Genomic DNA, 11,079 nt, shown 5'->3' with positions numbered 1-11,079 from the left:
ATGCAGAAAACAGTAGCAATAAACTGACACGGTCATATGCTACGTTTATAGTTTGGGTCTTGTCCATGACATCATTCTCCTAATGATGTGATCCCGTTATCAAGTGGGAATACTTGTGTATGGCCAAGAAACCTTGACCATCTTTGATCAACGATCTAGTCAACTAGAGGCTCACTAGGGATAGTGTGTTGTCTATGTATCCACACATGTATTTGAGTTTCCAATCAATACAATTTTAGCATGTATAATAAACAATTATTATGAACAAGGAAATATAATAGTAACTAATTTATTATTGCATCTAAGACATATTTCCAACAGTCTCCCACTTGCACTAGAGTCAATAATCTAGTTCACATCACTATGTGATTGCAATGAATCTAACACCCATACAGTTTTGGGGTTCGATCATGTCTTGCTTGTGAGAGAGGTTTTTAGGCAACGGGTCTGAACCTTTCAGATCCGTATTTTCTTTTCAAATATATATGTCATCCTATAGATGCTGCTACCACACGCCATTTGGAACTATTCCAAATGATTGCTCCACTATATGAATTCGGTTTACTACTCAGAGTCATCCGAATTAGTGTCAAAGCTTGCATCAACGTAACCCTTTACAACGAACTCTTTTATCACCTCCATAATCGAGAAAAATTCCTTAGTCCACTACTAAGGATAACTTTTGACCGTTGTCCAGTAATCCATTCCTGGATCACCTTTGTACCCCTTGACAGATTCATGGCAAGGTACACATCAGGTGCGGTACACAACATGGCATACTATAGAGCCTATGGCTAAGGCATATAGGATGACCTTCGTCCTTTCTCTTTCTTCTGCCTTGGTCGTGTTTTGAGTCTTACTCAAATTCACACCTTACAACACATCCAAGAACTCCTTTTTTGCTGATCTATTTTGAACTCCTTCAAAAAACTTGTCAAGGCATGCATTTCGTTGAAAGTTCTATTAAGTGCTTTCATCTATCTCCATAGATCTTGATGCTCAATATTCAAGTAACTTAATCCAGGTTTTCTTTTGAAAAACTCCTTTCAAACAACCCTTTATGCTTTCCAAAAATTCTATATTATTTTCGATCAACAATATGTCAACCACATATACTCATCAGAAATTCTATAGTGCTCCCACTCACTTCTTTGGAAATACAAGTTTCTCACGGACCTTGTATAAACCCAAAAACTTTGATAACTCATCAAAGTACTTAGTCCAACTCCGAGATGCTTGCTCCAGTCCATAGAAGGATCGCTGGAGCTTGCATACTTGTTAGCAACCTTAGGATCGACAAAACCTTCTGGTTGTATAACATACAACCTTTCCTCAAGGGAACCATCGAGGAAACAATGTTTTGACACGCTATCTGCAAGATTTCATAAATAATGCAGTAACTGCCAACATAATTTCAACAGACATTTAGCATCGCTACAAGTGAGAAAGTCTTATCATAGTCAACTATTTGAACTTATCGGATCTGTACTTAACAGCCTTACGACCATCAAATAGTTCTTCCAAACTCCACACTTTGTTTTCATACGTGGATCCTCTCTCGGATTTCATGGCCTCCACCCATTTTTCGGAATCCGGGCCCACCATTGCTTATCCATAGTTCATAGGTTCATTGTTGTTCAACAACATGACCTCCAAGACAGGGTTACCATACCACTCTCGAGCAGTACGTGACCTTGTCGACCTACGAGGTTTTATAGTAACTTGATCGTGAAGATTCATGATCACTATCACCAGCTTCCACTTCAATTGGTGTAGGTGCCACAGGAACAACTTCCTGTGCCCTGCTACACACTGGTTGAAGTGACGGTTCAACAACCTCATCAAGTTCCATCATCCTCCCACTCAATTATTTGGAGAGAAACTATTTCTCGAGATAGGACCCGTTTCCTAAAACAAACACTTTTCTTTTAGATATGAGATAGGAGGTATACCCAACTGTTTTGGGTATCCTATGAAGATACATTTATCCGCTTTGGGTTCGAGCTTATCAGGCTGAAACTTTTTCACATAAGCGTCACAACCCCAAACTGTTAAGAAATGACAGCTTAGGTTTCTCCAAACCATAGTTCATACGGTGTCATCTCAACAGATTTTACGTGGTGCCCTATTTAAAGTGAATGTGGTTGTCTCTAATATCTAACCCAAAAACGATAGTGATAATTTGATAAGAAACATCATAGTATGCACCATATCCAATAGGGTGTGGCTATGACATCCGGACACACCATTACACCATGGTGTTCCAGGTGGCATTAGTTGTGAAACAATTTCCACAATGTCTTAATTGTGTACCAAACTCGCAACTCAGTATTCATCTCTATGATCATATCGTAGACATTTTATCCTCTTGTCACAACGATCTTCAACTTCACTCTGAAATTACTTGAACCTTTCAATAATTCAGATGTGTGTTTCATCAAGTAAATATACTAGTATCTACTCAAATCATCTGTGAAGTAAGAACATAACGATATCCACTGCCTGCCTCAGCTCTCATTGGACTGCACACATCTAAATGTATTACTTCCAACAAGTTACTTTCTTGTTCCATCTCACTGGAAAACGAGGCCTTCAGTCATGTTGCCCATGTGGTATGATTTGCATGTCTCAAGTGATTCAAAATCAAGTGAGTCCAAACGACCCATCTGCATGGAATTTCTTCATGCGTTTATACCAATATGATTCAAGTGGCAGTGCCACAAGTAAGTGGTACTATCATTACTACTTTATATCTTTTGGCATTAATATTATGAACATGTGTATCACTACGGTCGAGATTCAGTAAACCATTGATTTTAGGTGCAAGGCCATTGAAGGTATTATTCAAATAAACAGAGTAACAACTATTCTCTTTAAATGAATAACCGTATTGCGATAAACACAATCTAATCATGTATATGCTCAACGCAAGCACGAAATAACAATTATTTAGGTTTAACACTAATCCCGATGGTAGAGGGAGCGTGCGATGTTTGATCACATCAACCTTGGAAACACTTCCAACACATATCGTCACCTCGCCTTTAGCTAGTCTCTGTTTATTCCGTAGCTTTTATTTCGAGTTACTAACACTTAGCAACCGAACCGGTATCTAATACCCTGGTGCTACTAGGAGTACTAGTAAAGTACACATCAATATAATGTATATCCAATATACTTTTGTCGACTTTGCAAGCCTTCTCATCTACCAAGTATCTAGGGTAGTTCCACTTCAGTTAGCTCAAACATCATGAATAGCTCAAGGATCATCATATCTATCCTTGATATGTTATAGTTCATCACGAAGCTCTAGTAGCTTGGTGACAGTGACTTTGGAGAACCATCACTATCTTATCTAGAAGATCAACTCCCACTCGATTCAAGCGATTGTAGCACTTAGACAATCTGAGCACATGCTCAACGATTGAGCTTTTCTCCCTTACTTTGTAGACAAAGAATCTTGTCGGAAGGTCTCATACCTCTCAACAAGGGCACGAGCATGAAATACCAATTTCATCTCTGGGAACATCTCATATGTTCCGTGACGTTCAAAACGTCTTCAGTGCCTCAATTCTAAGCCGTTAAGCATTACGCACCGAACTATCATGTAGTCATCAAAAACGTGTATGTGAGATGTTCGCAACATCCACAAACGACACTTGAGGTTCAGCACACCGAGCGGTGCATTAAGGACATAAGCCTTCTGCGCAGCAATGAGGACAATCCTCAGTTTACGGACCCAGTCCGCATAATTGCTACTATCATCTTCCAACTAAATTTTCTCTAGGAACATATCAAAAACAGTAGAGCTACAACGCAAGGTACAACATAATTTGCAAAGACCTTTTGACTATGTTCATGATAATTGAGTTTAGTAATCATATTTCTAACTCCCACTCAAATAGGCATCCCTCTAGTCATTCGAGTGTCGCATGATCCAAATTCACTAACTCAAGTCCGATCATCACGTGAGTTGAGTATAGTTTCAGTGGTGAACATCTCCATGTTGATCATATCAACTATATGATTCATGCTCGACCTTTCGGTCTCTAGTGTTCCGAGGCCATGTTTGTACATGTTAGGCTCGTCAAGTTTAACCCGAATGTTCCACGTGTGCAACTATTTTGCACCCGTTGTATGTGAATGTTGAGTCTATCACACCTGATCATCACGTGGTGTCTCGAAACGACGAACTGTCACAACGGTGCACAGTCGGGGAGAACACAATTTATCTTGAAATTTTAGTGAGGGATCACCTTATAATGCTACCTTCGTTCTAAGCAAAATAAGGTGCATAAAAGGACTAACATCACATGCAAATCATAAGTGACATGATATGGCCAAGAACTTGTACTTCTTGATCTCCATCACCAAAGAACTGACATGATCTCCATCGTCACCTGCGTCGCACCATGATCTCCATCATCGTGCCGCCATCGAGGTTGTCGCTCTATCTATGCTATTACTACTAAAGCTACAACCTAGCGATATAATAAAAGCATCTGCAAGCACAAACGTTAGTTTAAATACACCACTATGGCTCCTACCGGTTGCCGTAGCATCGACGTGCAAGTCGATATTTAACTATTACAACATGATCATATCATACATCCAATATAGCATATCATGTCTTTGGCCATATCACATCACATGCATACCCTGCAAAAACAAGTTAGATGTCCTCAAATTTGTTGTTGCATGTTTTACGTGGCTGCTATGAGTATCTAGTATGATGGCATCTCACTTATGCAAAGCCACAACGATGATATGCAATTTTCTATTTAACCTTCTCCAAGGACCACCTTGGTCAAATCCTATTAAACTAAAGTTGAAGAAACAGACACCCGCCAGTCATCTTTATGCAACAAGTTGCATGCCAGTCGATGAAACCGGTCTCTCGTAAGCGTACGAGTAAAGTTGGTCCGGGCCACTTCAATCCACCAATACCGCTGAAACAAGAAAAGACTAAGGAGGGCAGAAAATTGAACATCAACACCCAAAAACTCTATTGTGTTCTACTCAAGATATCATCTACGCATGAACTTAGCTCATGATGCCACTGTTGGGAAACATAGCATGGGAAACAAAAAAAATCCTACGCACACGCAATACCTATCCATGGTGACGATGATGTACGAGAGGGGAGAGTGAATCTACATACCCTTGTAGATCGCTAAGGAGAAGAGTATATAACGCGGTTGATGTAGTGGAACATCTTCGTGATCCAAATCGCGGCCTGTCCCGCGATCTCATCACGATCCATCCCGTGATCCCATCACGATCCATCCCGATCTAGTGCCGAACGGACGACACCTTTGTGTTCAGCACACATACAGCTCGATGATGATCGCCACCTTCTTGATCCAGCAAGAGGAGCGGAGAGGTAGATGAGTTCTCTAGCACGGCGGCGCGGTGGTGGTGGTGAACTAATCCAGTAGGGCTTCGCCTAAGCACCGCCGAACTAGACTAGAGGAGAAACAAATCTAGAGAGAAGTAGAGGGAGCACGTGGCAATTAGGGTTCACCCTCACCTCTAAAACCTCTATTATATATAGGAGGGAGGGAGGGGAGGAGGCAGCCTCAAACCCTCAAGGTTTCACCGAAATTGGAGGTGGAGGAGTCCTACTCCAATCCTACTAGGAGTAGGATTCCTCCTCTCCACTTGGAAACCCTTTGCATATTTTCCACCTTTGGGTTTCTTTCCTTCCCACCTCCAATCCGCCTTGGGATTTAGTGGAGGCTTCGACCAGCCCACTAAGGGCTGGTACACGTCCTCCCACATCCCATGAGACCCTTTGGGGTCGGTGGGCCCACCTGGTGGACCCCCAGAGCCCATTCGTCACACCCGGTACACTGCCGGAAATGCCTGAAACTTTTCCGGACTTCAAAACCAACTTCCGTATATATCAATCTTTACCTCCAGAGAATTTCGGAGCTACTCGTGGTGTCCGGGATCTCATCCGGGACTCCTAACAACTTTCAGTTACCAAACACGCATAACTCAATAATATCGAAATGTCACCGAACCTTAAGTGTGCAGACCCTGCGGGTTCGAGAACTATGCAGACATGGCCTGAGACACTCCCCGGTCAATAACCAATAGCGGGACCTGGATGTCCACATTGTTTCCTACATATTCTACGAAGATCTCTATCGGTTGAACCTCTATGTCAAGGATTCATTTAACCCGTATTTTGTTCCCTTTGTCCTTCGGTATGTTACTTGCCCGAGATTCGATCGTCGGTATCTCCATACCTAGTTCAATCTCGTTACTCGCAAGTCCCTTTACTCGTTCCGTAATACAAGATCTCGTAACTAACTCCTTAGTCACTTTGCTTGCAAGGATTGTTGTGATGTTGTATTACCGAGTGGGCCCCGAGATACCTCTCCGTCACACGGAGTGACAAATCCCAGTCTTGATCCATGCCAACGCAACAGATACCTTTGGAGATACCTGTAGAGCACCTTTATCGTCACCCAGTAATGTTGCGGCGTTTGATACACACAAGGTATTCCTTCGATGTCCGGGAGTTGCATGATCTCATGGTGATAGGAACAAATACATTGACATGCAGAAAACAGTAGCAATAAACTGACATGATCATATGCTACATTTATTGTTTGGGTTTTGTCCATCACATCATTCTCCTAATGATGTGACCCGTTATCAAGTGAGAACACTTGTCTATGGCCAGGAAACCTTAACCATATTTGATCAACGAGCTAGTCAATTAGAGGCTCACTAGGGACAGTGTGTTGTCTATGTATCCACACATGTATTTGAGTTTCCAACCAATACAATTCTAGCATGGATAATAAATGATTATTATGAACTAGGAAATATAATAATAACCAATTTATTATTGCCTCTAGGGAATATTTCCAATACGTAAGATAGCTAGCATAATATTTGCATGGCTTGTCTATTTTTTCATGTTCGTGCTATGCTAGATCATTGCACATTTTGGTACACTGCCACATGCATTCATATAGAGTCATACTTTTTCGTAGGTATCGAGCTGTAATATTGAGTTGTAAGTAAATGGAAATGTGTTGATCATGCTTATTCATTATTAGAGCATTGTCCGAGTGAGGAAAGGATGATGAAGACTATAATTCCCCCACAAGTCGGGATGAGACTAAAAAAAAAGAATGAAAGAAAGAAAGAAAAATAAAGAAAAAGAAAGAAAAAAGGAAAAAATGAGAGAAAAGAGAGAAGGGGCATGCTAATTCCACACTTGTGCTTCAAAGTAGTACCATGTTTTTCATATGGAGAGTCTCCTATGTTGTCACCTTCATATACTAGTGGGAATTTTTCATTATAGAGTTTGATGCACACCCACTTAGTTTTCATATTGAGCTTTCATACACTTATAGCTCTAGTGCATCTGTTGCATGGAAATACCTACTCCTCGCATTGATATCTATTGATGGGCATCTCCATAGCGTGTTGATACGCCGAGTTGATGCGAGACTTTCTTCTTCACGTTTACCCCTTTGAAACCTACCACCATATTCTATTCTACTTTTATGCTATATCCATGGTTCACACTCATGTATTGAGTGAGTAATAAAAAGCTGAAGCGCGTTAATAAGTACGATCCAATTGCTTCATTTGACATCAAGGTGCTCATGATTTATACCTTATGCTAGGAAGACCAGTCATGACAAGCTATATGATTTTGTAGGGATAGATTTCTTTAGCGTTGATATATTGAAAGACACAATTGTTTGTTCGGATGCCTGAGTATTAATGTCCTTATGTCAAATTATACTGAATGGCTATGAGTATTGCTTTGAATCACTTGTATCATAACTAGTTGAGTGCCCGTGCGTTGCCACGGGTTAATAATAAATGTTAACGATCAAAGAATTGTTTTGTTTTAAAAACATGTGTCAAACATGATAACATTTAGTTTGTATTCATATATGGCAGCAGTTGTCTCCATCACCAAAACATATTGTGTCATAAAATTCATATTATAATTATATAGCCACAACATATGGCAAAATACAATAAACAAATCCATGGTGATAAACAAAAAATTCGATAAAAAATATAGTCTGTGTACAAGTGTGTAGAGATAAGTCCACTTTTATTATCTAGATTACTAACTCCCTACTTAAGGCACTTGAGAATTTGTCGTATATCATACGGGATGTTCTCTTCAGCTTCATTCGTATGATAGTCGAGCAAATATATCAAAAAATTCTTTCTCAGCTCATAACCATCCTGCATGAGCAGTGTACCTCATTAGCATGCAATTATGCTTCATTTTTTTCTTAATAATATGTGCTATAGGACACTCACCGTGCAAATTGGACGAACAAATTTGTTACCATACCATGAGAGCATAAAATGGAAAACAAAATAACCAGATTCGTACCTGTAAATGAATACACTATCATTGTTTTGGGAGTTAATGACAATGAATATAAAATGTGCATAGTGACTTTCATAGTAACTTTTACCGGTCTAGGCTCGTTGGAACATCAATTGCTGATTTACGTGGCCAGAAAAAAATATTGGACTTCCAACCTGGTTGTGCTAATTCGAGTGCATCATTCAGGTAGAATGAAACCCTTTGAAATTTTAGTGCATATCTCTCCGAGGATAAGGACGGAAAAAGAGGATCCATAATAGATACTTGACGAGCATGTTTGTTGATCGCGAACAAGATGTAGTGGCCAAGGGATCTATAAGGAAGCAAAATCTACGAGCAACACTCATTAAGAATAAACATTTATCACAACAACCATATAAAATAGACCAAACTTACCAAATTGCATGACGAGATGTTGCGTTCTATCTCAGTCCAGCTACGAAGCAATGTTGCTAGCGCCTGAATATCCGGTTGTACCCGTGAATCTAGATTTCGTGCGGACGCAAGAGCGGCCTCGGTCATAGCTTTCTGGGTGAAAAATGGTTTAGAAACATGGTGGTGACAATGATAATATTATTCTATAATTGGGGTAACTCACAGAAAATTGTAGGTCCATATAGCGCACCGGAGGATCTACCGCCAGTAAGGCCTTGTCACATGCAAGTATACGTATCGCCATGTTGAAACAATCAACGTCCAGGGGCTGGTCCCTGCAGAGTATACCTTGAATTCTTCTAAGACTTAATCCTATCGGATGGGGTTTAGAGCTTCGCACCCACTCCTTCCTGCAGGTAACAAATATAATAATTGTAACATTGTAATACTTCATATTGAAACTTTATATTTCTTAGACATGCTGCTTACTCCAACGAATCAACATCATTGATGGACATGATGTCATTGCATATTTTGTTAACTAAATCATGCGGGTCTACGCCCATGATGGGGGTCGGTAGGGGGCTTTTGTCTTCGGCTCCATCAGGTGAATCTTGCCGCTTACGTTTTCGATCATCCAGGAGCTCAACATCAGAATCAGATACTTTTTCTTCATTGTCAGGCTCATAGTATATTGGGCTTCCTTTTAACTTATTAAGTTCTGTCTCCAATAGTATGATAGCTAATTTTTGTCGAAATTCTTTCATGTCCTCCTGCATGTAGTAATTAGAAATAATTCGTTAAAAAGCACCTGCATTTGAGATGAATCCTGATATTTAGTCAAAAGAGACACCTGAGTGAATTGATCTGACAAAAGTTCTCCTGTCCAATACTCCATAAAATTTAACATGAACAATCCACATGACGTGCTGCAATATTGAAATATTCATTTAGGCTTTCATCAACATATAAATAAAGTATTTAAGCAAGTAACAATGTTCATTGCACGTATCTCCATGCATTGTCAAATGTATCTATTACCTCAATGTTTTGGCTATAAAATAAGACCATATTTGTGTACAAAATTTATTATTCACAAGACTTAGTGTTCTATCTATCATAAATTTATCTATAGTTTAGTTCAAATATGAGATGTGTTCATCATACCCATCTGTTTGGAGTGGCTTTTGGAACTGTTCTACGACTGTCCAATTCATAATATCGAGGTCCTGCCACCTATCACCTCTCTTAAACTCCGGCGTATCACATGCGATTTTTATATGCTTGTCAAGTCCTTGTATCTATTAAATGGAAAAAAGTCAGCACGTATCAGGCAAATGAAATGTAATGTCTAGGGAAATAAACACATGAAGTAGACATTTCCCGTCATAGTGAGGTCACCTCGGTTCATGCCAATTCCAAGTGAGTCCAATACATGTATCTCTCGTTTCTTCGCATTGAGAACCGATAGATACCAGTGGTATTTTGTAATGTTAATTGGAAGGAATACCTAAAGCAATAAATATTTTATAATATAACACATAACTACTCTCACCTAAAAAAAGTGTTGCATCATTATATGTAAGTGTAGTGAGTTAAGACTCACCATGTCATGCTCCAGAAAAGTATTTACTCGTTTTACAATGTGACGATGTGTTGCCGGGTCTATATCATCTTTCTTTAGCAGGGAAGACACAAACGTGCTTGCAATGTGTACCTTTCCACCCACTTTATCTTGTAGATGCTCCTGGGCACTAATGCAATACATGTATGCGTTTATTACCTATAATATCAAATATATAATACATTTAAATGTTAATAAACTTACCGTGCGAAAATAGAATACATTTTGGTTAGTATAAAGGAGTTTGTGCGGTTTGACTTACATCATCGTGCAAAAACGCATCATCGTGTGTAAGGCATTTCATTTGAGCATGTGTTAATAATGCATCATTGATGTGCACCAACTTTGTATTTGGATGTAAGGGCATGATTGATTTAATAATTGAAATATCTTTCGGGGTGCAAATATAATCTATCATGGAATGACATGAAGCCAAATTAGTAGATCATAAGAAAGACCAATAGAATGAAAAGTTGATAACCACTGTAAAAGTAAGTACCTTGTGGTGTAATATTTATATTTGATCTTTTTGTTTTTGTATGACTTGAATTGGATATATCTATAGAACTATGTTCTATAGTATTGTTGAGTTTTTGTTCTCTTCCAATGACATATCCGTGGGGCTCTTATCGGTAGCTTCTTTTTGATGGTTCACAATATTCATATCTATTACCTTTGGGCTCTCGTTGATAGGTTC

This window comes from Hordeum vulgare, chromosome 1H (genome assembly GCF_904849725.1).
Source record: "Hordeum vulgare subsp. vulgare chromosome 1H, MorexV3_pseudomolecules_assembly, whole genome shotgun sequence".
Taxonomy (NCBI): domain Eukaryota; kingdom Viridiplantae; phylum Streptophyta; class Magnoliopsida; order Poales; family Poaceae; genus Hordeum; species Hordeum vulgare.
This window is presented reverse-complemented; position numbering follows the sequence as displayed.